This window comes from Rattus norvegicus, chromosome 9 (genome assembly GCF_036323735.1).
Source record: "Rattus norvegicus strain BN/NHsdMcwi chromosome 9, GRCr8, whole genome shotgun sequence".
NCBI lineage: Eukaryota > Metazoa > Chordata > Mammalia > Rodentia > Muridae > Rattus > Rattus norvegicus.
Window position 1 is genome coordinate 12,237,203 of NC_086027.1, and position 27,791 is coordinate 12,264,993.

The 27,791-nt window shown below is 41.7% G+C and overlaps 1 pseudogene; it reads right to left on the bottom strand.

Annotated features, from left to right (window-relative positions):
• Positions 1–1,854: 1,854 nt before the first annotated feature.
• On the bottom strand, positions 1,855–10,933 carry LOC134480451 (reticulocalbin-1-like; annotated as a pseudogene).
• Between the last annotated feature and the right edge of the window lie 16,858 nt (positions 10,934–27,791).

A 27,791-nucleotide genomic window follows, 5' to 3' on the forward strand; every position in this document is an offset into this window, starting at 1 on the left:
GGTCATACAGTTTTTCAAATACCTGGCATTCATCTTTTTCCAAAACCTAAAATTTCTGTCTTATTCACATTTTTTTGAAAATTTTTTGGTATTTGTATCATTTTTTTAAATTTCAGTTTTTTTAATAGATATATATGTTTTATTCAAACGTTATTCCCTTTCCCAGCTTTTGGTCCATAAGCCCCCCTGCCGTGCCCTCTCCCATATGTATGGTCCCCCAATTCATGCCACTTAGAAACCCCTTCCCGGACATTTCCCTGCACTCAGGGTCCAACCTTGTTAAGAACAAGGGCTTCCACTTCCACAGGTGCCCCAACAAGGATATTCTCTCCTACATATGCAGTTGGACCCCTGGGTCAGTCCATGTATAGTCTATTGCTAGTGGTTTATTTGGTTGGCATTGCTGTTCTTATGGGGTTGCAACCCCTTCAGCTCTTTGAATCCTTCTTCTAATTCCCATAAAGGGCGTCCTGTTCTCAGTTCAGCAGTTTACTGGCAGCACTGACCTCTTTATTTGACATGCCCTGGATGTGTCTCTCAGGGGAGATGTATATCCGGTCCCTTTCGGTAAGCACTTTTTAGCTTCATCAATCTTACCTAGTTTTGGTGGCTGTATATATATGGGCCACATGTGTGGCAGACTCTGAATGGCTGTTCCTTCAGTCTCTGCTTTAGATTTGGCCTCCATATCCCCTCCTATGGATATTTTTGTTCCCCATTTTAAGAAGGAGTGGGAGCATCTGCACTTTGGTCATCCTTCTTCTTGAGTTTCCTGAGATCTGTAGATTGCATCTTGGGTAATTTGAGGTTTTGGTCAATATCCACTTATCAATGAGTGCAAACTGTCAATGAGGGGTGCTGAGAATCTGGAAGAGAATGAGGGACAAGAACGTGACGAAGGACTCCAAGACAAGAGTCTGATCAAGGTGACAATTTTATTTTTCCCCAAGGCTGAATTTGTACCATAAAAAGGGTAACAGAGAGAGGGGGGAGTAAGAAACATTTACCCACGCCAAGGACACCATATTCATGTGGTCAGGGAATCGGCTGATGTTGACAGGTTGTCAGAAGGATCACAGGTTTGTCATATCTATAAGTCAGCAGGATGTTGGTTTTTCAGAAAGGTTACAGGTTATGACATTGGGTATGTTAATGTCACACGTTATCATATGATTATTCATCTTGACCACCACATTTGCATTAGTCTTCTGTAGCTGGCTGGGGATTTTCCATGAACCCAGTCATACTTAATGCTAACCATAATAATAACATCAATAATGGAGGGCTTCAAGGCCATCGCTCCCAACAGCATACCAAGTGTGTTTTTCTGTGATTGGATTACCTCGCTGTGGATGATATTTTCTAGTTCTTTCCATTTGCCTATGAATTGAACGTAGTCATTGTTTTTGATAGCTGAGTGGTACTCCATTGTATAGATGTACCACATATTTCGAATAAATTCCTCTGTTGAAGGGCATCTGGGATCATTCCAGCTTCTGGCTCTTATGAATAAGGCTGCTATGAACGTCGTGGATCATATGTGTTGTTGTATGTTGGAGCATCTTTTGAGTATATGCCCAGGACAGGTATAGCTGTGTGCTCAGGTAGTGCAATGTCCAATTTTCCAGGAACGTTCAGACTGATTTCCAGAGTTCTTGTACCAGTTTACAGTCCCAGCAACAATGGACGAGTGTTCCTCTTTCTCCACATCCTCGCCAGCATCTGTTGTCACCTGATTTTTTGAACTTAGACATCCTGACTGGTGTGAGGTGGATTCTTAGGGTTGTTTTTATTTGCATTTCTCTGATGACTAAGGATATTGATCATTTCTTTAGGTGCTTTTCAGCCATTCTATATTCCTCAGCTGAGAATGTTTTCTTTAGTTCCGAACCCCATTTATTAACAGGGGTGTTTGGCTCTCTGTACTCTAACTTCTTCTGTTTTGTGTATACTTTGGATATAAGCCCTCCATCAGATGCAGGATTGGTAAAGATTTTTTCCCAATCTTTGGGTTGCCTTTTTGTCCTAATGACACTGTCCTTTGCCTTACAGAAGCTTTTCAGTTTTATGAGGTCCCATTTGTCGATTCTTGATCCTAAAGCATAAGCCATTGGTATTTTGTTCAGGAAATTTTCCTTAGTGCTCAAGTCTTGAGACTCTTCCCTACTTTTTATCCATTACTTTTAGTGTATCTGGTTTGATGTGGAGGTCCTTGATCCACTTGGACTGAAGCTTTGTACAGGGTAATAAGAATGGGTCAACTTGCATTCTTCTACATGTTGATGTCCAGTTGAATCAGCACCATTTGTTGAAAATACTATCTTTCTTCCATTGGATGTTTTACCTCCTTTGTCAAAGATCAAATGAGCATAGGTGTGTGGGTTCATTTCTGTGTCTTCAATTATGTTCCACTGATCTGCCTGTCTGTATGCCAATACCATACAAACTATTGCTCTGTAATACTGCTTGAGGTCAGAGATGGTGATTCCCCCAGAAGGTCTTTTATTGTTGAGTATAGTTTTGCTATCCTGGGTTTTATGTTAACCAAATGACGGCAAATTGCACTTTCTACCTTTATAAAGAATTGAGTAGGAATATTGTTAGTGATGGCATTGAATCTGTAGATTGCCTTTGGCAAAATGGTCATTTTTTACCATATTCATCCTGCCAATCTATGAGCATGGGAGATCTTTCAATCTTCTGAGACCTTCTTCAACTTCTTCAGAGACTTGAAGTTCTTGTCATACAGATTTTTTACTTGCTTGGTTCAAGTAACAGCAAGTTATTTTATATTATTTGGGACTGTTGTGAAGGGTGTCATTTCCCTAATTTCTTTCTCAGCCTGTTTACCCTTTGAGTAGAGGAAGACTACTGAATTGTTTGGGTTAATTTTATACTCGGACAGTTTGCTGAAGTTGTTGATCACGTTAAGTAGTTCTCTGGTGGAATTTTGGTGTTGCTTAAGTAGACTATCATATCATCTTCAAATATTAGTGTTTTGACTTCATCCCTTCTAATTTTTTCCCTTTGACCTACTTTCATTGTTTGATTGCTATGGCTAGGACGTTAAGTACCATATTGTACTTAAGTAGGGAAAGAGTGGGCAGCCTTGTCTAGTCCCTGATTTTAGTGGGATTCCTTCAATATTCTAAGTTTAGTTTGATGTTAGGTACAGGTTTGATGTATTTTGCATTTTCCTATATTTAGATTCAGGCCTTCAATTCCTGATCTTTCCAGGACTTTATTAATGAAAGGGTAATGAATTTTGTCAAATGATTTCTCAGCATCTAATGAAATGATCATGTGGTTTTGACTTTGTTTATATGATGAATTTCGTTGATGGACTTCCGTATATTAAACCATCCCTGCATCCTTGATAGGAGGCCTAGTTGACCATGATGGATGATTGTTTGGATGTGTTCTTGGATTCAGTTTGCAAGAATTTTATTGAGCATTTTTGCATCAATATTCATAAATAAAATAGGTCTGAATTTCTCTATCTTTGTTGTATCTTTGTGTGGTTTAGGTATAAGAGTAATTGTGGCTTCATAGAAGGAGTTTGGTAGTGCTCTGTCTGTTTCTATTTTGCGGAATAGTTTGGACAGTATTGGTATGAAGTCTTCTATGAAGGTCTGATAGAATTCTGCACTAAATCCATCTGGTCCTGGGCTCTTTTTGGATGGGAGATGTTTAATAGCAGTTTCTATGTCTTTATGAGTTATGGGTTTGTTATGATGGTTTATTTGTTCCTGATATAACTGTGGTACCTGGTATCTGTACAGAAAATTGTCCATTTCCTCCACATTTTCCAGTTTTGTTGAATATATGTTTTTGTAGTAGGATTTGATGATCTTTTTAATTTCTTCATATTTTGTTGTTATGTCTCCCTTTTATTTCTGATTTTATTAATTTGGATACACTCTCTGTGACTTCTGGTTAATATGGCTAAGCATTTATGTATCTTGTTGATTTACTCAAAGAACAAGCTCCTGGGTTTGCTGATTCTTTTGATACTCGGTTTTGTTTCTTCTTGTTTGATTTCAGCCCTGAGTTTGATTATTTCCTGCCTTCTACTCCTCTAGGGTTTATTTAATTTTTTCTAGAGCTTTTAGGTGTGCTGTCAAGCTGCTGACATATGCTCTCTCTTGTTTCTTTTTGCAGGCATACAGAGCTATGAGTTTTCCTCTTAGCGCTGCTTTTATTGTGTCCCATAAGTTTGGGTATGTTGTATCTTCATTTTCATTAAATTCTAAGAAGCCTTAATTTCTTTCTTATGTCTCCAATGACCAAGTTGTCATTGACTTCAACTTCCATGTATATGTGGGCTTTCTGTCCTATTTGTTGTTATTGATCAGCAGCCTTAGTCCGTGGTTTTTTGATACGAGGCATGGGATTATTTCTATCTTCCTGTATCTGTTGAGGCCTGTTTTGTGACCGATTATATGGTCAATTTTGGAGAAGGTACAATGGGATGCTGAGAAGAAGGTATATCATTTGGTTTTAAGGTGGAGTGTTCTATAAATATATGTTAAATCCATTTGTTTCATAACCTGTTAGTCTTTCTGTGTCTCTGTTTAATTTCTGTTTCCCTGATCTGTCCATTGATGAAAGTGGTGTGTTTAAGTCTCCTACTATTATTGTTTGTGGTGTAATGCATGATTTTTTTGAGCTTTAGAAAGGTTTCTTATTGTTAAGGGACACAACTGCTATATACTTGACAAATATAGCAATCACCCAGAATAACCGTAGAAAGCATGTGACTGTTGGCCACATGAGGATGAGTTTCTTTCAAAGATCATCATGATTTTTGGTAAGATCTTCCCTGTAATTGGTGGCATGGCTTCCCACAAACATGGTCCAGTTGTCTAGAATCTCCTCCTTGGTTAGCATCTCATCCTTGTTTTTATCTGACTCATACACCAGATGCTGGGCCTCAGCCTGTGCATGGTCATAGTCCTGAGGGAGGATCCAATGCTGAATCTCATCCTAATCCAGTTTCCTATCCTTGTTCAGATCTGGGAAATCATTGAACTGCTCCCCAGACAAAACCCAGTCGGTCTCAGGGCAATTGTCCTCATGAGAAAAAGATGTCCACAATGTACTCATCCTAGTCCACAAAACCATCCCCGTTCTTGTCGATATTCTCCAGCGTTTCCAGAACTACAATCTCCTTCATATGTTCTAAATCCTCTTAGTGCAGAAAAGCAATGAACCCGTCCTGAGTAGCTGTCAGGTCACCGTCAAGGCCTTAAACCTCCTCTCATCTAGTGGAGGCAACTTTTTAAAGTTGTGATGATCAGAGCTATCTTGGAATTCAGCAAGGTTTCCCAGGTAGTAGCCATAGGTAGCCTGCTTGTATTCTTCCCAGGATATTTTTCATCTATGTCCCTATCATAATCCTTCCAGAGTTTAGCCACATTTTGGTTGATGTATCTTTTCTGTACCTGTTTGATCCAAACTTTCAGTTCCTCAGTAGTAACAAGGCTGCCTTCATCACTGTCAATTGGATCAACAATTTTCCCCAGCCTCTCCTGCTCTCGTCCAGGATTAGCTATCAAAGGTCTTGGAGTCCTCCTTGCCCAGGAAGACCTCATGATCGTACAGGAAGCTGTGCTTATTCTATGGTGGCCACTCGCCCTGCTCTGAATCGGGACAAACCATGTGCTCCTTGCTCATCATGCTCTTGGCCATGAATGCCAGGACCAGTGCCAGCAGCAGCCCATGGAGTGTCCCAAGCTGACACCATGTACCACAGTCTCGATCAAAGGGAGGCAGCAGGGAAGTAGGGGCTCAGAGCAGCTTATCCGCTGTCCCTTCCCCAGAGAGGGCTTTTGTTACATTTCAAACGTTATCCGTTTTCCTGGTTTCCACAAAACTCCTTATAAAACCCCCTCCCCCTTCTACTGTGAGGGTGTTACCACACCCACCCAAACACTAAGGCCTACCTGCCTCCCACTTCTGGTTTCCCCTGCACTGGGGCATCAAGCCTTGAAAAGACCAAGGGCTTCTCCTCCCATTTGTGCCCAAGAAGGCCATCCTCGTCTACATATGCAGCTGTAGCCATGGGTCTGTCCATGTGTACTCTTTGGATGGTGGTTTTCGGCCCTGGGAGCTCTGGGTGTTTCTTAATGTTGTTCTTATGGGGCTGTAAACCCCTTCAGCTCCCTCAATCCTTTCTCTTACTCCTCCATTGGGGACCCTGCTCTCAGCTGAATGGTTGGCTGCAAGTATCTGCCTCTGTATTTGTCATGCTCTTTACCCCACTCTTTTGAGCAGATCACCACAGAGCAATGACGATGTATTGTCTTGGCATGATGATGTACAGACAAATAGATGATGTCTTAATTCCTATAAGTCTTATAATTCTATAAGAAATCCTAAAATTAGATTAGTAATTTTAAGCTCCTTTATAATGGGACAGCTATTATGTTTTCTCTGGTAATCAAAATTGCATTGAGAACTCTTCCTTCTTAAAGTGTCATGAGTGAATTGCTTCTGCAATACCAAGCAGGAATCTACAAATTAGAGCCCATCCTAAGAGGGTATAAACCAATTAACCAAGGTTCATAAAAAGAGAACTAATCATTTACAAAAGTGCAAGGACTGAACATAAATAATTGACTGGATTTGCCTATAGGCAATTTCACTTATTCTTTTCTCATAAAAATTACATCTTTTAACTCTCCATGAATGTGCAGAGCTAGTGACAGCTGGTGACGGTTTATCCTGATGATCACTCTTCATGGATACGAATGTAAACATTCTCTGTCGAAAACTGATTATCCAACTTATGATTTGAATTCCTGTGCAAACTTGGGGTGAACTTTTCACCATGTGATGCTGTGTTCAGAGAGATATACAAATGCTGAGGAGAAAGAGAGAGAAAGCTTTTTAGACAGAACTGAACTGAAGAGAACAGAACTCAAGAAGAACTTAGAAGTAAAGGCATAGCGTTCAGAGTAAGGCATTGAGAGTAAGGAAATTATTGTGACATAAGAGCAAGAGGAAAGGAGATAAGAAGAAGAGAGCAAGGAAAACCTTTTAAGTCAAACTTTATGGATGCAAACTTTTGTCTTTTAGGAAAACTGAAGAACTTAGAAATAAAGGTTAAAATCACTGATCTTCAGCCTTCAGCCTGGCTCACTGGCTAGCCTGTGCTCTTCAGTCAGGCTCACTGGCTAGCCTCTGCTCTTCAGCCTGGCTCACTGGCTAGCCTGTGCTCTTCAGTCAGACTCACTGGCTAGCCTCTGCTCTACAGTCAGGCTCACTGGCTAGCCTTTGCTCTTCAGCCTGGCTTACTGGCTAGCCTGTGCTCTTCAGCCTGGCTCACTGACTAGCCTGTGCTCTTCAGTCAGGCTAAGTGGCTAGCCTCTGCTCTTCAGTCAGGCTCACGGGCTAGCCTCTGCTCTTCAGTCAGACTCACTGGCTAGCCTCTGTTCTTCAGCCTGGCTCACTGCCTAGACTCTGCTTTTCAGCTGGGCTCACTCGCTAGCCTCTGCTCTTCAGTCAGGCTCACTGGCTAGCCTCTGCTCTTCAGTCAGGTTCACTGTCTAGCCTCTGCTCTTCAGCTAGGCTCACTGGCTAGACTCTGCTTCTCAGCTGGGCTCACTGGCCTATGGGGCCCTAGCACATCGCTTAACCATCTGCTCATGACTGCCTGACCACACTGACCACCTGAACGCCCTGACTTCTTAAAGTCATTCTCTAGAAAGAGCACAAGAAACCAAAGAGAAACACCACAGCAAACTTTTCCCATGGGCTTTGCTTAACCTTAAGTGCTTTCATTATTTCTTTAAAAGAGTGAAATATAATTTCGGCTATTCATATGGTCAAGAGAGCTGTGCAGTAGTCACTGCTTTATGGAATTTGTGCTAAATCAAAAGATTCCTTTATTCTATTACGATGTTATCTGTATGCTGTACATGTATGTTTAGAAAATACAACACTAAATTCCTAAATCTAGATGTTTTAAGACATCAGCTCATGGAGAAACATAACTGCTTACCTATTTAGACTGGCGTTTTTTGCTATACTGCAGGTAAAATCAATTTTCCACACCACTCCCATGATTTTCAAGAATGATTATGAGAAAAATAAGTTGAACATAATGGCCAGAAAGGGGGTTCTGTCAAGTTGTCTTATGTGGGACAAGATACCAAACTATGATGGTAAACCTAAAACCACCTGTTCCCAAAACTAACAGAACTTACAGAAAATACATACTTTCTTATCATTCCTCCTCCACAATGGTCAGTGATTTAATGAGCACCTACTACGATCCTAGCACTGTGCATCTAAGTGTGTAATGGTGAATAAAAATCTTAATAAAAAGCCTCATTAAGGAATAAAGAAAAATGAAACATAACTTTGAAACTCAGAATTCAATATAAGCAAAACCACCATTTCTTCAACTGGTGATTTCTGAAAACTTCATCATTTTTTCCATGGGCTTCTATAGTAATGATACTTTGTCTTGATTTGGTAAATCACAAAAAGCAAGTCACACTTCTTTCTTGGCTCCCACAACTGTCAAAGGGAACAACACTGTTGCTGTCCATTGTGCTTCCCTATCAATCCTGCTATGGATGGTAATGAATTCCAGTCTTTTCAATGTGAAAACAGGCCACCACTTGAGGGCAAAGGTTATTAAAATTACCCAAACCGGTATATTCTCTAAAATTTTCACATAGCATTTTACTGATATCACAATGTAAATTCACCACAAATATTTAACCAATGAAAATATTGAATAGCTCTGCAAATAGGAGCGATAATCATATATACTTGAAAACAACTATTATGGAAACAAAGGACGTACTAGGAGAAAAGATACATCACTAAAAGCTACACAAGCAGCAAAAAATACACTATATTTCTTGGTTTAAAAGTTAGGTGATACACTTGATCTGTAAAGACAGGCAATGTACTTGATCTTTAAGCCCTTCAACTATGCGCTGTCCACATAGAAACTGCAGTAGATGACAATCTTTTGTAAGATTTATTTATTTATATGTGAGACAATGCAGCTGTCCTCAGACACACCAGACGAGGGCATCAGTACTCATTACAGATATTTGTGAGCCACCATGTGGTCGCAGGCATTTGAACTCAGGACCTCTGGAAGAACACTTGGTGCTCTTACCCACTGAGCCATCTCTCCAGCCCTCACAATGGCCTCTTACAGAGCATCACAGTGGTCTATTTCATTAGATGGCTCCAGGGTGATAACAGAGAAACTTTCACAGTTCCTGAGCACTTCTGAGTTCAAACACCACCAGTGCCAACTCTGTGCTATTGGCACATTCTGACCTGTCTCCTAAGGGTTGTCAGCCACAAAAGGGACAGGTTAGCACCAGACAGCATTCACTGCCCTATCCTTAAAACCCCCTCGATTCTGAAAAAGCCACATTCCATGTTTGCTCCACATTTGAGGAAGCCAAATGGTTGATCTGGCTCAAGGCTCTACTTTTCTTAGCTCATCAACTTTCTTTTTCCACTTCTTGTCACAAGAAGTATTTTTTTATGCTGCAACTACACTGCAGTGTGTGAAGGAAACCACCATAAACTCTGGGTGCCACCTCTTGAAATTTAAAATTCACAAAACAATTCATGGCTTTCTAATCAGCACCATGGAAAATAAACAAAAAACAAGCAAAACCATTCCAAAGGAACTTGCTGATCTGGAGGCCTGCTCATAGCAGGCAGGAAAGAATTAAATTATGCGGAACTGTAATCTCTCAGAGTTTTGGAGGCTAAAAAAGAGGAAATCCCTGTTTATGTTCCCTTTTTCCGAGTAATTGAAGGAGAGTATTTTGCATCCTCCAAATACAATCTCTTGCAAGGGGCAACCAATTACAAAGTAGATCAGAAGAAATCTATTAAATAATACATCTTCACTGCCTGAGGTTTTAAGAAAATATATTCCCAAGATACCCATCCTTTAACATACAATAGAAACATTACAGGGAGTGTGGCACCAGGCTAACCTGCCTCTGAAAAGCCTGTCCTGCCCTGGCAGGTACAGGTCATTTAATTCTAAGTCAATCTGGAGAGAGGTGACAGCCCCAAGTTGCTCTGGGGATGTCAGAGCACAGCTCTCATGCACACTCCGATTACCTCTCCATTCTTTCCTAATGCCACGGGCTTTCCAATCCCTGCTTCAACTCTCCATACATCCCTGAACCCTCCCTTCCTCTACCCAATGGGCTCACTTTGCATTGCCTCCTTCTGCCACTGCTTTCCCAGGACAGGGGTACGGGGGGGGGGTGAGGGGGGGGCGCAGAAAGAGCCTTAGGAGGGACGCGGGTCTCCTATGTACCTTGATGATGCTGCTCTTAAGGTGCAGCCCGCCCTGCTTGCTCCTTGCTGTCCCTGGGGAGCAGACCGGAGGTCGGACTAAGGGTCCACGCACAGGTCCCCTGGCAGGGCTGGCCTGGGCTTCATCCCTGGACACTGCAAGGCTGCAGTCTCCGTTGGAAACCCCGCCGCTGTCTTAGCGCGCCCTCCCGTGGCCGAGGTGACCCCCAACGCCGCTAAGGCCCCCTTCCCTGTCAGCTTCTTCTGATTTTTCTTTTCATTTTTTTCTTTTCTCTTTTTGTTCGCGATGTGGCGCCTGCGAAGAGCTCGTCTACAGGAAGGAGGACATCGTGCAGGCAGAATCACCTCTGGGCCCTGCCGGGGTCGGAGAGGGAGAGAGAGGAGTCAGCTTGGGCGGCGGCGCCCCGGCTGCCGGCACCTGCGGAAGGAAAACTCGCCCAGGCACACGCGCTGCTGCGGGCGCCAAATATAACGCGCGCGCCCCGCCCCCTCAGGCCCCGCGCTCACCCACGAGCTCCGCGTGCCCTGAGGCCCGGCTCGGGCGCGGTCGAGCTGCGGGGTGGGAAGGACACGTGTGCCCACTCCGCGGTGCAGGCAACACCGAGAGGCGGGACATGGCGAGGCGCGTGGTGTGGAGCTCCGGGCTCCGCCCAAGCCAGTCAGTCCCCCCTCAGGGCTCTGTGGAGGCCCAGGGCGGCTTTTGTGGTCCCCAGGACCACCGTGACCTACCCGTGGCCATAGCCTCCGGAGCTTCGCGCTGCCCCAGGCTCCAGGCTTGGACAATGTGATTGTGGTTGCCACTCTCCTAGGCTGGCTCAGCAGGGCACAAGCCACCACCTGCTGTCCTCACCTGAAGGCATCCTGATGGGGCTGAGAGCCCACATCCAGCAGGCGAGCCTCAGGGCACAGGGCCATGGTCTTGGGTCTGCACCTTGTTGCCAGCCCCACACATATATGGCAGCATCACACATATGGCTCCTTCTACCAACCGCCACCAATTACCATTTGGACATTCCATCACAGTGTTCTCAAGAAGAAAGATTGCAAACAAACACAAAAAGAATGAAATTTAAAATCTTTTTTATCAGGCTGGAGAGATGGCTTCGTGGTTAAGAGCGCTGCTTCTCCATTGCTCCCAAGTTCAATTCCCAGCAACCACATGGTGACAACTATCTGTAGTGGGATCCAATGCCCTCTTCTGTCTGAAGCTCTCTTCTGACATGCAGGCACACTCGCAGAGTGTTCATGTACATAAATAAATAAATCTTTAAAAATAAAACCTTCTAATCAAGTTAATGTATCCACATCTAGAAGCTAGAAAAGGGTCACAGCAATATTAAAAATAATTCAGAAATAGTAAAGGGATGTACGAGAGTCACAAAATTCACTGGGCAAGATGGTGTATGCCTAGAATCCCAACACTCACAAGGCTGAGGTAGGTGGATTGTCTTGAGTTCAAGACTAAACTGTGAGACCTTGTATTAGAAAACAAAACAATTGGGGAGGGGATGGAGAGAGAGACAGAGAGACAGAAGAGACAGAGAGGGAGACAGAGAGACAGAAGAGACAGAGAGACAGAGAGACAGAGACAGAGAGAGATGGAGACAGAGAGAGACAGAAACAGAGAGAGAGAGACCTCGATGTCATTTCCTGCACTGATGACAAGCTACTGAAGAATGTGAATGTCTCCTACCAAGCACTGAGATAATGCTAATGACAGAATGGGTTTCTTATTAAGATATAATAAAATGTAGATGGAAAAGTAAAAGAATATACATTTATAATAAATAAAAGAGAAATCCTAAATTTGGAAAGCCTAAATTTAGAAGACTGTATAAGTTTAAGTCATAGGGGAGGGGATGAGACAATGTGGGGGAGAGAATAATCAGAATAAATTATATATGTGTATGAAAATGTTAACTAAGAGCAACCAATGAAAAGAGAAAAGCAGGTTTGTTTACGATGAAATTGAGTTCCCATATGACACTATATAACATTTTGTGAATGGATTATATGGATTATCTGCAATAAAAAAATCAATTGTTATTAAAGATGTGGTTGTGTTCATATTAATTTCAAGTGTTTTAAATTCTTTTTTTATTTGCTTATTTATAGATTGATTTTTTTTTGTTCTTTTTTTCGGAGCTGGGGACCAAACACAGGGCCTTGTGCATCCTAGGCAAGTGCTCTACCACTGAGCTAAATCCCCAACCCCCTATTGATTGCTTTTTTAAGATAGGGTTTTCCTATGTAGACCAGGTTGACCTCAAAAAGAGATCCACCTGCCTATGCCTCCAAAGAGTTAGGATCAAAAGTGTATACACACACATAAAATTTACATTCTTAAAATGATAAAAAATTACAGCTATCAACTTGGTACAATTATTAAACAGTGATCAAGTGAATAGAAATATCAGAAACACATTTAAGGCATTAGGTTACTGTTGTTAAGAGGATCTTGAGCAGCATATATAATTATAATTCAAATCATCCAGGAGATACATTGTGAAAAAAAACATGAATTTGGGTAAAGATGATTTAAATTTTTCTAATCTATTAAAATTTTAAAGTGCGTTCGATATGAAAACTGTAAGTGATATACTTCACATTTTTGTTTATATACCATCTTCAATTTTATGTGCATTCTGCAAATATTGTACATGTTTATTCAGTCTCTTAATATTTCCCCAGGAGTGATAACATTCACAGAAATCATATTGAGTAAACTGTATATGTTGACGTATAATAGAATTGTATTCTACACAGTATAGCATAGATATATGTATACATAACTTCCCATATGTGTGTATATACATATGTAAATGGCTCAAGAAAATGAATATCACTTTATCATTGTGGTATTATTTTCCTCAACATCCTGAGAACATTGAAATGGCATCCAATACTGACCAGATTGGCAAAAAAAAAAAAAAACCAACTCCACAAAGTAAAACTCTTATAAAGAATCTAACGATACTAGCAAAAGAGGCAAAAATATTAAAGTCTCAATGAAATATAAAGCCCAGATGAAATACTGTATAATATTTTCTCAACACTAGAATAATGTATTTTTGTACAACTATCAATAAAAGGCCTGAATTTTGAAGAATTCAAAAGTAGTGCGGTATAGTTATGCAGTGGTCAATACTGTTGCATACCATTTTACATAACTGCATACACTCTCGTTCTTTTGTTCTGTGGTGTAGCGATGAACTCGGGTAGATTTATGGGGAACCATTGCACTGTACACTTAAACTGGATTAATTTGGGGATGAGTAAGTCATATTTTGTTAAAGTCGCTTTAAAAATAAACCTTTGGATATTAGTACAGCAAGTAATTCTCCCTGAAGGAAAAACCAGACACCAAGAACCTAGACCACTGCTGTCCAGGAGAAATTTCTAGATGATAGAAATATTCTATATCTGCTCGGTTTCTGGCTAGGGATTCTGGCTGGCTGTTTGCCTCCTGGTTTGCCTGCTGTGACTAAAGAGGCAGATTTTAGTTCTAAGTTTAGTTCATCTCAAATAGCCATGTGTGACCAGTGGGTGCCATTTGAACGGTGTAGCCACAGAAAACTGAGGCAGTGTAACCAAAGACTCACCTAGGAGTCAGTTGACCTCCTAGAAGGAGACTTGGGAAAACTTTGGCAATGATAGCCTCTTGGGGAGCTCAACTTCACCAAAAGCAAACTGTGAATCCTTTACTCTTCTGCAATAGTCAGAATGTAACTGGTCTCATACCCACCCCAACCCTCACCAAAGACACTTGAGAGGGAGCTGAACCCACTGTGTGCTTTAGATTTCAGTGTAGAAAGCACTTCCTTCAAAGTGGAGCAGACTGAGATTGCCAAGTCCTTTGTGTGGCTCCAGGGACTTGGGCCTGACCAAGGGTGAGGAGGAAATGAAGAATGACATTGGACACACATACATGGGGAAGGCTGGGTCCGTGAGCTGGAGAAAATGCAGCATCCCAGAAGCTCAGCACGTTTATTATATAGAGCTGGCCAGGAAGCAGGGCTGTTGCTCAGGGCAGCAAGGAGGTGGGCATTACATGCAGATAAACAAGGAGGGGAGGACTATGCATATGTAACTGACAAGGGGCAGATTTAGCTAATCTCAGTAGGAGCAGTCTCTGCAGGGAGCAGTCTTCAGGCTGTAAATATCCAGATGGGGCCAGGGAGAAAGGTAGAGTAGACTTTATCTGCACACACTATCAATGTCATCCTGCGAAGGCTTTGGCATGTCTCTGAGCCTCAAGGGGTAAGGGGGCCTTTGCCTTTTCCCCATGGATAAATGGCTTTGGGTCCATGGCATGGTCATATCAGATTTATAGCACACATCCACTTAGGGCTGCACTCCCTCAGGGCTTCCTCTGTTCCCACAGTGAGATCTCAAAAGAAAAACAGAAACCAAACAAACAAAAAATGTGCTCACTGAACTGGTTAATTCCCTAACGTATATGGATCCAGTGTCCTAAATCTAGGACTTCCTCAAAGGCTACAGAAAATCCTGTGGACCTAAAATAAGCAAGAAAAAAAAAAGAAAAAAGAAAAAACAAAACAAAGACCCTTGTCCCCTCCAAAAAAATGAATGGGAGAAAAAATTATTAAAGGTTTTCATAGAAAATTGTTTAAGAAAAATACATGGGAATTATACTTTAATAGAGTTAGTGTGCTGAGATGTAAGGCCCACTCACAGCATGCAGCATTTGGAAGTCTCAGACAACTTAACAGAAGAGGACTCCTAACTATTCTTTGTGACCACTCTCCACATACTACTCACAGCTTAATACTAAGCTTCATAATTGAGTTGGGGATAGTATTCACCATAGCAGATAATTGAAGCATTAGTGCACAAAGACACACACACATACACACACACTCACACACACACACACACACACGCACATGCACACAAGACACACACACTCACACACATTCACACATATACACACACACTCACACATACACACACACAAAACACACACAAAACACATACAAAACACACACACTCAGTAGCACACACAAGAGAAATGTATATTCTATGAAGTTTCTTGGCATATTTTTATTTGTAAGCCTCAATGCTGGAGTATTCTTGTTTTTGCATAAAGTGGGGGGAAAAGTCAGGCTTCATTTTCCCCCTTTTGAAATGACAGATATCTGTGTATTAAACATACTCTGACGGCTGTCCAGGCTGCCTCGGCCTATTTGACAGCATCCAGGTCACCTTGGTCAGGACACTGGTTGCTCTTCTTATTGGCAACTGGTTTGCATCAGAAGAGTTTTTCACATCCTTACCAATATTAGAAGTTTGGTGACACAAACAGCTTGACAAACAGTAAAATTATTGTGGTTTTGCCTTTCTGGAGGACATTAAAATTTACATGGTTTGAATATGGCATTTTTTTCTTAGCATTTAGTCCTGCTTTAGTGCTGTTCAAATGTGGCCATGCAGCCAGCATCCCTTTGCTCCAGGCTCTCAGCACCCCATTCCCGTCAGTGATCTGATGCATACTTGGTCCCAGAGATGGACAGCAGAGGGACTTTACACACAGCATCCACTCTGCTCCACTGCTTTGCTTTTTGTAAATTCTTTACAATGGCTATTTCTTGATCTATTATTACTATGAACCTGACTTTTCTTGATATTTTGAGATACGATCTTATTATGCAGCCCAGGCTGGCCTTGATTTCCAAATTCTCTGGCCTTAGTCTTCCACCATTCCCTGATTCTCAGTTTGTTACTAGAGGTAGTTGTATGGCCCCATTTCCAAATCAAATGTTCTTCTGGCTTTATTACTTTGCCCTTTCCACAGACTTTTATTAATTATGCAAAGTAGATGGTGTTTAATGTTTAAATACTAGATATATTAACTCTTCAGTCCCCAAGACAATCCTGTGAATTAAACACACGTTATCATCCTCACTGTGCAGATAGGGGAATTGAGTCACACAAAGGTAAAATAACTTCTCCACGGTTGAAGATCCAGTGGGTGTGAGAGCCAGGCTTTGAGTCCAACTACAAAGTAGATCGGCCTATAATGGGTTGGCCTGTGCTGGCATTTGTGTATATTCAAATGCTAAATTCTGTACCCTAAGGTCTGGTTGCTCCAAGACAAGGAGATCCTCATGTATACCAGAATTTTTTTTGCCTCCTAAGTTATCCCTGATTGGTTAATAAAATCCGTACAACATGGGCTGGGCAGAAGAGAGGGGACAGAGCAAAGTTTCCCTGGGCCTGGGGGCTCAGGCAGGGTCCACGAGGAGAGGGAAAAGCCATGGAGGAGAAGGAAGGAGACACCACCCCAAAGGGTAGGTGGATCATGAGTGTATTACCATGAGGGGCAGCCTGTCAGAACAGGAGTGGCCCAGGCAGAGCATGGCAAGCTATACCTCGGGGTTATGGACAGGGAAGCAGAAAAAATAGCACAGAGGGTTGATGTCTGCCCAGCTCTAGTACTTTAAGGCTTATTCTAAATCTAAAAGTTTTGTGTCTTTTATTTGGGAAATAATGATCTACGGTGGGGTAGAAACCCCCTAATAATATTTACTTTAGCAATGGCCACTCATTTATTGTGGTATTTTAAATATAACACACATTGAATTTCACAATTCAGATGCAAGGCTTTTTATGTTTCCAATGTGACTGTACACCTGAGGTCATGTCTAGGTATAGAGACAGAACATGGCAGAAATACCTAGAACATTTTAAGGTCACCACACCGACCAAATGAAAGCCACAGGCTATACAGACTATGATGGATGAGGAGAAGGCTTAGTGCTCTCTGGAGTCCCCTTCCCTAGTCTTGGGATAAGACTTCCAGTAAGCCAAGACCATATTCCTCTTTCATTTCTCAAGGAGCCAGGGGTAGACCCACATGTATGATTTCTTTCCCTGCAGGGTTTTTTTTTCCAAGCGCTGCCCTGTTTAAGGACTTGGCAAAGGTAAGCACCACCAGAGGAAGGCCAGCATATTAATTCTGTATAACTCTGCTCTGACAGCATGTATCTATCAAGTACTGGAAGCCTTGCTGGAAATATTAATCAACCTCTAGGATCAAAAGGAAACAACCCGAGGGCCATATGGCTGTAAAGGAAGTCTGAAACCATAGCCCAGTATGGAAGTTCAGCCTTGGATCTTACATCAAACAGCAATAGCATCCAAAAGAAAAACGAAACTTAAATGGCAAGGTGACTGGTAATGACCCCATGGCAAGGATATCTAAGTCATTTGGAAAGATCCCAGTGCAAAGACACATGTCCACGAAGCTTTCACCAAGAATCCGTATTCTGTGTTCTACAACATTATATATATACACACACAAAGAATACTCATTTATGGTCAGCTATGGGGATTGATTCTCTGGGAATCTGACTTTGATTGACATAGATGTATAAAGGTGTTTGACAAGTGCTCTTGGGGACCATGGCTGTGACAAAGAGGAGAGAAGAGGATGGGGCGGAGAGCACTCTGGATCTAATGCAGTCACAAGGGTATGCAGGCAGCCCTGTGTGGGGCTCAGGAGCTGGCCTGACCCTGAAGTCTTAGCCTGCACTGGAACAAGCAGGAGGCCCGGCCTTAAAGTCTCCATTGGCTAAGGACGAGGTTCCTGGTCAGAACCCAGTTACCACATTGTAACCACATAGCCATCCCTTCTCCAATATCATTCTTCCTGAATTTCCAAGTCCTATCATGAGGATATTTGGGGCTCCACTCTGATCTTTTACTCACAACAAACATAAAAATCAGGTAGATGGGCAGGGAGTGGAATGGCCTAAGGTTAGGCTAAACCTCAATTTTAATGGGTCCATAAGTTCAGGAGGGAGTCCATTTGGCATTGTCATCTGTGGCTTCTCTGTTCTTATCCCGGGTGAGCTGACTCTGTGATACGATGCCACCTCACCTCACAGATATCAGGGTGAAAATCATGTATGGGTTTTCTGGGAAGAACTCTGCCTTTTCCTACCATCTGGAGTTATACAACATTTCTATGCACAGCTCAGAAGAGAGGGGTGGAGATTGTGGAGGCCTTAGAACTTGAGGATCTTTTCTGATTAAGGCACATATTTTTTCCTATGTAATTTTTCCCTTGCTCTTTCCCTAATGATGGCTGACTTCATTCCTGGCCTGAAGTAAACTGGATTCCAAGGTTTTGGATTAGAGAAGCCCCCATTTTTGAGATGACAGGTCCAGCAAGGGATCCCACTGCATATAGGTTCCTATTCCTAAGGAAGTTGTTGCTGCAGAATCACAGCATGGGGGCAGCAGCACAGGATACCTCCCAGCTTTCTCTCCTGCACCTGCTGCAACTGTAATAAGGCTGTTTGTTTGTTTGTTTGTTTGCTTTTTTTGGAAATACCTAAAAGCTGGCAGAGTTAATACATGCCTTTAATACCAGCACCCACAAGGTATTTTTGTTTTTGCTTTTGTTTTTGTTTTATTTCATTTCATAATTTCTGTAATTGTTGTTAGGATTCTTATTGTTTTCTTTGGTAATTCCCTCTAGCTATTCAATTTGTATATAGAATGTAAAGCCATGCTCTGCATGGTACTCTTATTCATGTTAAGGATTTTATTCTTACCACCAATGCCACAGATGAACACAATATTTACATTCAAATCAGGGAAACAGGCATAAAGAAGAGAGGCATGTTGTTTGATGTCAGGTTTGCAGGCAATCAGCAGTGTAGGATGGCTTCCCAATGTTTTGTATTAGGTAAGGTTCTGTTATTGAGATGAAAGGCCTCTGTTGAAAACTTCAGTTGAGTAACAGAGAGCCTGGAAAGACTGAAAGAGTGGTTGCACCTTGAAGGTGAAGGCTGGCCCTTCAGTGCCTCTGCAGCCTGAGGCAGAGTAATTTTTAGAACACAAGAGCACTTGGCCAGAGATCATAGGGGACTGCATTTTGCTTGAGCCCTGAGACCTGGATGAGCAGAGGCTTCCACAGTTTTGAAAAGGGAAGCAGAGTCACATAGATGCGAGGGAACAATGGATCTGTGATCTGCATGTTATCCACTTCATTTATCTTTGCAGTGTACATCATATATGTAAACGACAAGGGCATCCTACTTTATCACACCTAGTCTCTCTAGATATAAAGCATGTGCAAGTGTAAACACAGTAGAGTTAGTTCAGCAATACATTGTGTCCCATTTTGTTAAAGACCTTTATTTTATTTCTATTTATATATTTTTCTTTTTCACTTTACGTTCTGCTCACTGACTACTGATACTTAATTACTCCCACAATCCTTCCCCAATTCTCCTGGCACAGTCTTCTCTGAGTGTATGAGGGCCAACTGTCTCAGTACCTCCCGTCTTTTACCAAAGCCTTACCTGGGGGCATTGTTGAGGATGCTGGTTTTGAATGCCTTGGACTTGGCTTTGTTCATGCTCCAGTTTGCTGGCTTTGCGAAGTTTGTGAATAACTGTCTGTGAACTTGGTACTTCCTCCAGATGGTACTCAAGAGGCAATGGTTTTGTTAATATTTTTGAGAGTATATTTCAATCAAACCTCTCCTACTAATATCCTAACAATGACAAAGGTAATGGGAGGCTACACATCTATTTCATTAGTTTTCAGTTCTTCTCAGAGCAGCAGTGTAGAAGCCCACAAAGCTGGCAAAGTGAAGTGAGGTCATGCAGGGGTCCTAAGAGCACAGTCCTACTTTCTTAGAGTAACTCCTAGGAACTTACCATATCCATACACCCGTAGCTCCATATGCACTGGACCCCAGTGAAGTGCTCAACATTCCTTGCTTTTGTCACTCAGTTTGCCACAAATGTTAGAAATCTGAAAAGTTCAGCAAATTTGAAGGTGTGAATAACTCCCAGTGACTGGAGTAAGCTCAAACAGTCTGTGACAACGAAGAAATGATTACGTATCCAAGAGAGAAGACCCTCACCAGGATCGTAGTCCTATTCCAGTAAGAAAATTTAATAATAAGGCTTCAGGTGAAAAGATAAATTAGGAGGTCTAGGCCAAATATTTTGTCCTCTGCCCTCAGGGTTGCAGCCATTCTGTCAGCCTTTCCTGGCTGTCTCACAGGATCACAGTTCTCACCTGGAAGCAGGAATATCTGGAAGGCACATAATACATATCCACAGACAACTCTTTGGGTACAAACTGACAAGCAACTTCAAGGCTTAAAGTTATTCTCTCTCTCTCTCTCTCTCTCTCTCTCTCTCTCTCTCTCTCTCTCTCTCTCTCTCTCCCAGCTTGAGGCTGCACACACTCTGCATTCTTTTGTGCACTCTGCCTTTTTTATTGCAGTTTTCTTTTCTCAAACTCCCACAATCATGCACACGTCTTTTCATTATCCTTTCACGCACACACACACTCTTCATACACACCTCACACATATCTCACACACACCACATGCACTCTCCTGTCACTCACACACACAATCTTTATACACACCTCACATTCTCTCCTCACTCATTCTCACATGCTCTCCTCATGCTCTCTCCCTGGCTCTCACATTTGTTCTCAGACTCGCTCTCTCATTAGCTCCCTCATTCACTCTTCACATTCTCTCTCCACTCACTCTTCACATGCTCTTCGCATGCTCTCTCATTCGCTCTCACATTTGTTCTTACATTTGCTCTGTCATTTACTGTCTCATTCACTAGCTCATGTTCTCTCTCATTTACTCTTCACATGTTCCGTAGCCTTTCTCTTGCCCCAGTCCTTTATTAATAATCCAAAAACAGGTAGAAAAAAGACATTGTGTAATCATTGCCAAATCAAATGCAAAGAATGACTACATCTCACCAAGAACTAAGAATTACAACTGTTCTCCAAAGTTTCAGGCTTGCCCTATACTCAGGCCAGTGGCCAATATAATAATAATAATTGTAAACTTATCATTATTTAAACTTTAACTCTTTACTTATATAATTCAGAGACCAAATAATAATTGTAAACTTATCATTATTTAAACTTTAACTCTTTACTTTTATACTTCAGAGTCCAAAGCTCCGAGATCAGCTAATTGCATTTTCCTGTGACACTCTAATGATAAATGACATAGGCAAAACTGCCAGGCAGTGGCCAGAAAGAATCAAGGTAACCCTTAGCACACTAATTCCACTAGCGTTCTGTTCCTTGCACACAATGACTCTCATAAGGGTTCCAGTAGTTAGACTTAATTTACTAGTATATTATTTTATATATTCTATACTTCCTTAACTAGTCTATAATATTATGTAAAACTTACTTCCTAACTTCAATAACTTTTTCCTTTCTTAGGGTCCTAATGTTGGCTCTAATTCATTTTCTCTTATTTTCTTCAAGCTGTCTTTGCAAGTAAAACCCTAATCTAGAACTACAATTCTGCAGTTATTACATTTTTTCCAGGATGAGAACACACAGTATCCACCTGGGCCACTAGGGCTGTGCTGTGCTGTGCCCCTATGCGTCAATTTCCAATTGTCTAAGAATCATAACATCAAGGAACATCTAGTTTCACAGAATTCACCAGAGCAGAAGGAGAAAGAAGTAGGAAAGTCAGATATAATACAATAATTGTGCACACCAAGGACAACTGATAGACAGTCACACACAAATGAAATCTATACAGCCGTTGTCCAGGGCTAAGGTTTGGAGAAATGGAAACAACCAGTTTTTACAAAAAGCTACTGCGGGCTACTGCGATGTCTCCATTGTATGTTGTCCACAGCATTAGCCAGAACTCAGACAACAAAGGGAGGTCAAAGGATTCAGATTGGAAAGGAAGAAGTCAAAATATCACTGTTGCAGAGGATAGGGTAGTATACATGGGACACCCCAAAAGTTACAACAGAGAACTCCTAAGCCTGATAAACAACTTCAGCAAAGTGGCTGGGTATAAAATTAACTCAAACAAATCAGTAGCCTTCCTCTACACAAAAGATAAACAAGCTGAGAAAGAAATTAGGGAAATGACACCTTTCATAATAGTCCCAAATCATATAAAAATACCTCAGTGTGACTTTTATCAAACAAGTGAAAGATCTGTGTGACAAGAACTTCATGATCTGAAGAAAGAAATTGAAGAAGGTCTCAGAAAATGGAAGGATCTCCCATGTTCATGGCGTGGCAGTATGAAGATAGTAAAAAGGGCCATTTTCCCAAAGTGACCTACAGTTGCAATGCAATCTCCATCAAAATTCGATTCCAATTCTTCATAGGGTTAGACAGAACAATTTGCAAATTCATTTGGAATAACAAGTAACGCAGGATAGCTAAAACTATCCTCAACAATAAAAGGAATTCCCTGGGAATCACCATCCCTGAACTCAAGCAGTTTACAGAGCATTAGTGATAAAACTGTATGGTATTGGTACAGAGACAGGAAGATAGACCAGTGGAATAGAACTGCAGACCCAGAAATGAACCAGCACACCTATGGTCCCTTGATTTTTGACAAAGGAGACAAAAGCGTCCAGTGGAAAAAGGATAGCATTTTTAGCAAAGGGTGCTGGTTCAAATGGAGGTCAGCATATGGAGGAGTACAAATCATCCCCTTCTTATTGCCCTGTGTAAAGCTTAAGTCCAGGTGGATCAAGGACCTCTACATCAAACCAGATCACTCAAACTAATAGAAGCAAAAGCGGGGAAGAATCTTGAACACATGGACACTGGAAAAAATTTCATGTACAAAACACGAATGGCTTATGCTCTAAGATCAAGAATACACAAATGGGACCTCATAAAGCTACAAAGCTTCTGTAAGACAAAGGACATTGTGGTTAGGACAAAACAGCAAACAACAGATTGGGAAAAAGACCTTTACTAATCCTACAACTGATAGAGGGCTAATATCAAAAATATACAAGAACTCATGAAGTTGGACTGCAGGGAGACTAATAACCCTATTAAAAATTGCAGTTCAGAGCTAAACAAAGAATTCATAGCTGAGGAATATGGAGTGGCTGAGAAGCACCAAAAGAAATGTTCAACATCTTTAGTTATGTGGGAAATGCAAATCAAAACAACCCTGAGATTCCACCTCACACCAGTCTGAACGGCTAAGATAAAACACTCAGGCTATAGAAGATGCTTTTGCGGATGTGAAAAAGAGGAACACTCCTCCATTATTGGTGAGATTGCAGACTGATACAACCATTACGGATATCAGTCTGGAGGTTCCTCAGAAAATTAGACATTGCACTTGCTTAGGACCCAGCTATACTTCTCTTGCACATATACCCAAAAGATGCTACAACATACAACAGGGCACATGCTCCACCATGTTCATAGCAGCCTTATTTATAATAGTCAGAAAATGAAAAGATCCCAGATGCCCTTCAACAGAGGAATGGAAACAGAAAGTGTGGTACATCTACACAATGGAGTACTACAGAGATATCAAAAACAATGACTTCATGAAATTCATAGACAAAGAGAACGAACTAAAACATATCCTCGTGAGTGAGTTAACCCAATGAGAGAAATACACACATGGTATGCACTCATTGATAAGTGGATATTAGCCCAAATGCTCAAATTCTCCAAGATTCACAGACCAAATGAAATTCAGGAAGTATGACCAAAATGCTGATTCTTCACTCCTTCCTTTAAAGGAGAAGAAGAATCCCTATTGAAGGGATAGGGATGCAAAGTTTAAAACAGAGCCTAGAGGAATGTCCATTCAGAGTCTACCCCACATGTGGCCTATACATATACAGCCTTCAAACTAGATAAGGTGGATGAAGCTAAGAAGTGCAGGCTGATAGGAACTGGATATAGATATCTCCTGAGAGGCACAGCCAGATCATGTCAAATACACTGGCAAATGCTAGCAGCAAACCATTGAACTGAGAACCGGACCTCAGTTGGAGGAATTACAGAAAGATTGAAAGAGCTGAAGGGACTTGCAACCCCATAAGGACAACCATGCCTGCCAAGCAGAGATCCCAGAGACTAAACCACTACCCAATCACTATACAGGGACTGTGCCATGGCCTCATCTGCATGTGTATCAGAGGATGGTCTTCTTGGGCACAAATGGAATGAGCAGCCCTTGGTCCTACCTAGGCTGGGAAAGTGGATGGCTGGTGAAGGGAATACTTTTATAGCAGAGGTGGAGGGCGATGATATTCCGACTTATTTCTGGAAAACAAGGAAGGAATAAAATTTGAATTCGAAATGAAAAATATCCAACTAAAAATCAACAACAACAAAATGGTATTTTGAGCTTTGAATCAAAATAAGCCACAGTCAGGAAACAGAGAATTGTATGCCTATGGTTTTCTTCAAATATGCTCAGGGCCCAGGTAGGTTCTGGGTCCAGGCTGGACCAAGTAGGTTCCTGCCACTGACTGCTCTTCAATCCTGTTTCCAGAGGCACCATGCAGATTAATATTGGACCAGAGATGTGGGCAGAGCTGGTCAGCAGTGGCTTTCTTTCCTGTGGTCTCAGGATTATCTGCATTCCTGGGTGTTCAGCATTTTCTGCCCCGGGATTTGGGTTCAGGATTCCCGATGGCTTTAAACTCCCTTATACCATGTTTATATGTCCTGGGAGGTGTTACAGAAAAATTAATGTTTATCCTATTAATTTGGTCAAAACTCTCATCGACAGAGTATAATTTAGAGGTAACTATATATTTGACAGCAAGCATACACAGTGGGTAATGTATGCATGATGAAGTTGAAATTCAGAGTTGGAAACACAGTGCACAGTGACTGTATAAATGCCTGTGAATCTCAGTCTGACTGGGAAGTGATTTGATGCCCAGTCCCCATGAGAATTCAGAGATCCATCCATCCCTGATAGCTGTGGGACTTCAGATGTTGACACTAATCATCAATAAAGAAGGTTCTTAAGAGTGAAGAGTTTGAGATTACTCCTTTATTGACCAGAATACATCCAATTTACTTGATAGTAACCAGATGCAGGTAGTCAATATATACAGTCTATATCCTTATCAAAATAGAAAAGCAAATGAACAAAACAACAACAACAGATAAATAACAAATCTTCAAATGAATAGAAGGAAAACCAAATAACCAAAACAATTAAAAATTAACCAAACTTTAAATAGAAGAACTGTGCTAATCATTCTTTTGCTGCTCCTTTTGCAGAATAGACTTATAGCCTGTGGCTTGCCTTGGAGACATAGTAGACAAGCAGTTAGTGATGGTAACAATCTTTTCGAGAGGAGTGGAAGTAGGTCTGTTTTGTTGGAGTGGAGGTATTAAGGAAAAAGCCTACCAATACTGAGTATAAATGATATTACAGACTTTGTCACAAAGTCTTTCCAATATTGTGAACTGATCTCCATGAAACTCTTCTGGATGACCCATCAGGACAAGTACAAATTTACACGTGCACAGTCTTTCTGGATGACCAGCAGCTCTTGATTGATGTGCATCAGCACTTCGCTGAGTCCCTCAAAAAGTGCACACTTGTTAGAGAGGCTGAGGTGAAAGTACGGCCTATTCAATCCAAAGAAGTTAAACTAAAGGAGGAAAATGCAGTCCACAATTGCTATGGACACTACAGATGAGACGCAATAGTGGTGTATTTGCTGTGCACACTTAGTTCTCCTCCTGTAGCTCTTCTCTCCAAGGGAGATCTTGTCCTGGTCTGTGTCATGTTCGAGTTTCTGCTGGAGAATTTCAGACCTAGCAGAGCAAGGGAATAAAGATTTATTGAATGGTTGTCAATTCAGCTCTCCCTCTTACATCAGCTCTATTCAGTTGGACAATCCAGCATGACCCGTCAGCTGAGGTCAGTCCCTGCATCCCCAAGTGACATAGAGTACCTACGCTTGGATTTATATCTCAGCTTTTAACACTGCTAGAATTTGAACTGTGGACTATGCACTGTGCTGGGATTAAGAGAAAAATGAGCATTTTTCCCCACTGGTCCAGGTATATGACATTGAATAATAACATTGTAGCTGGGTCTGAATCTGAGTTCAAGAGAGGTATGAGCAACCTAGAATACCATGTGGATTCCTTCTGGAGAACATGCCCAGAATTGAGGTAAAATTTCTGATTATGTTAGCACTGAAGGAACCCGTCTAGTTTCCATTTGTAACCACTGTATCTGCAAATACACAGAGAAGCCATCTCACATCAAATCCATGGGAATTGCATAGATCCTGTAATCCCTGAGAATGTGCTCCATGCAAATCTTCCCAGTGTACACACGGACATTAAAGGTGCTTGTGATGTAGAAACAGAATAGCCCCCCTGTAAGTCTATGGCTAGTGTAAGGCAATTTGTGAGAGGACAGAAGAGAAAATGTCCTCAGATCTTTCCTGAGAGATCATAGGAAGAAAGGAGTAGAACATAGCAAGAAATCCAGAGGATCATATATATTGTTTCATGGGCAAAATTCACATGAACTGTACCAGAACAATACTCTGAGTAGCTCCTTAGCTGCCTGAGGCTGAAATCCAGGTGGGGTGGTCATCCACCCAAAAAGGGTATTTATATAGGGAAGGATATTCAAATGGCTTCTTCCAGCCTGTGTTCCTACCTGAACATTAATGCTTAATGTAAAGATTCCCCAGGATTCGCTGGAGGCATAAAAAAAAATGTTGAGTGGGATATGTACATAGTGGCCAGATCCTATAGACAGCTCAGTCAGTGATGTGCTGTCCTCCCATACACCGTCATAGACTCAGGGTTCTTTCCCCATTAACAATCTGGCTTAGCAAGTCCCAAAGGCTGTGTAGAGCAGTCTTGTTGCTCAGCAAAGGATCATATATTGGTGGTGGACTAGACTCTTGTTCTTGTTCACTCTTTCAGACTTTCCCCAAAGTGTGCAACTTCTTCTAATCGGAGCTGTCTTTACCATAGCCTGAGTGACTTCATGCCCAAAGCTAGAATCATAGGAAATCTCCATAACCAGGATCCAAATCAACAAATTTTCTCCCCGTAATGTGATTGTTCCACAGATAATTTGAATAAGTAGTAACAGCTTGCATGGATTATCTCACACTGAATCAGAATCTATGGAAGGGCTCCATCGTATGGTACACTTTTACTCCTTGGTGATGGACGTCTGGATAGATTCTCCTTCAAGGTTACTCTGGGACCACTACAACATTGATGCTCCCTAGTTGCAATGGCAATACCTACTCCTTGTTGTGGAATCACTGGGTTAACTAAAACTTCTGTTCCACTTTCTGAACATGGCTTCTCATAGGGCTACCTGTTCTTACACTGTCAGACCCATTTGAAGCTCATCATTTCTCCTAACCCATTGAGGCTGAAATTAACTGAGAGAAAATGATGTTGATCGATAGCACTTGCAGAATGCTACACAGATAACATAGAGTAGCGATTTGGATTAACTGTGCACCTAAAGGGGTTCCTGAAACTGCCCTGTTCTTGCACCACAGCATAGCTATGGGACTTTTTCTGGATGACGATACAATTCCAAGCAACGCAAATTCTCAATGAATAAAATCCAAGCCAAACTCCCAGGGGAAGTTGTAGTGTGCCAAGGTAGCTCGAAAGAAATGGTAGCAGGC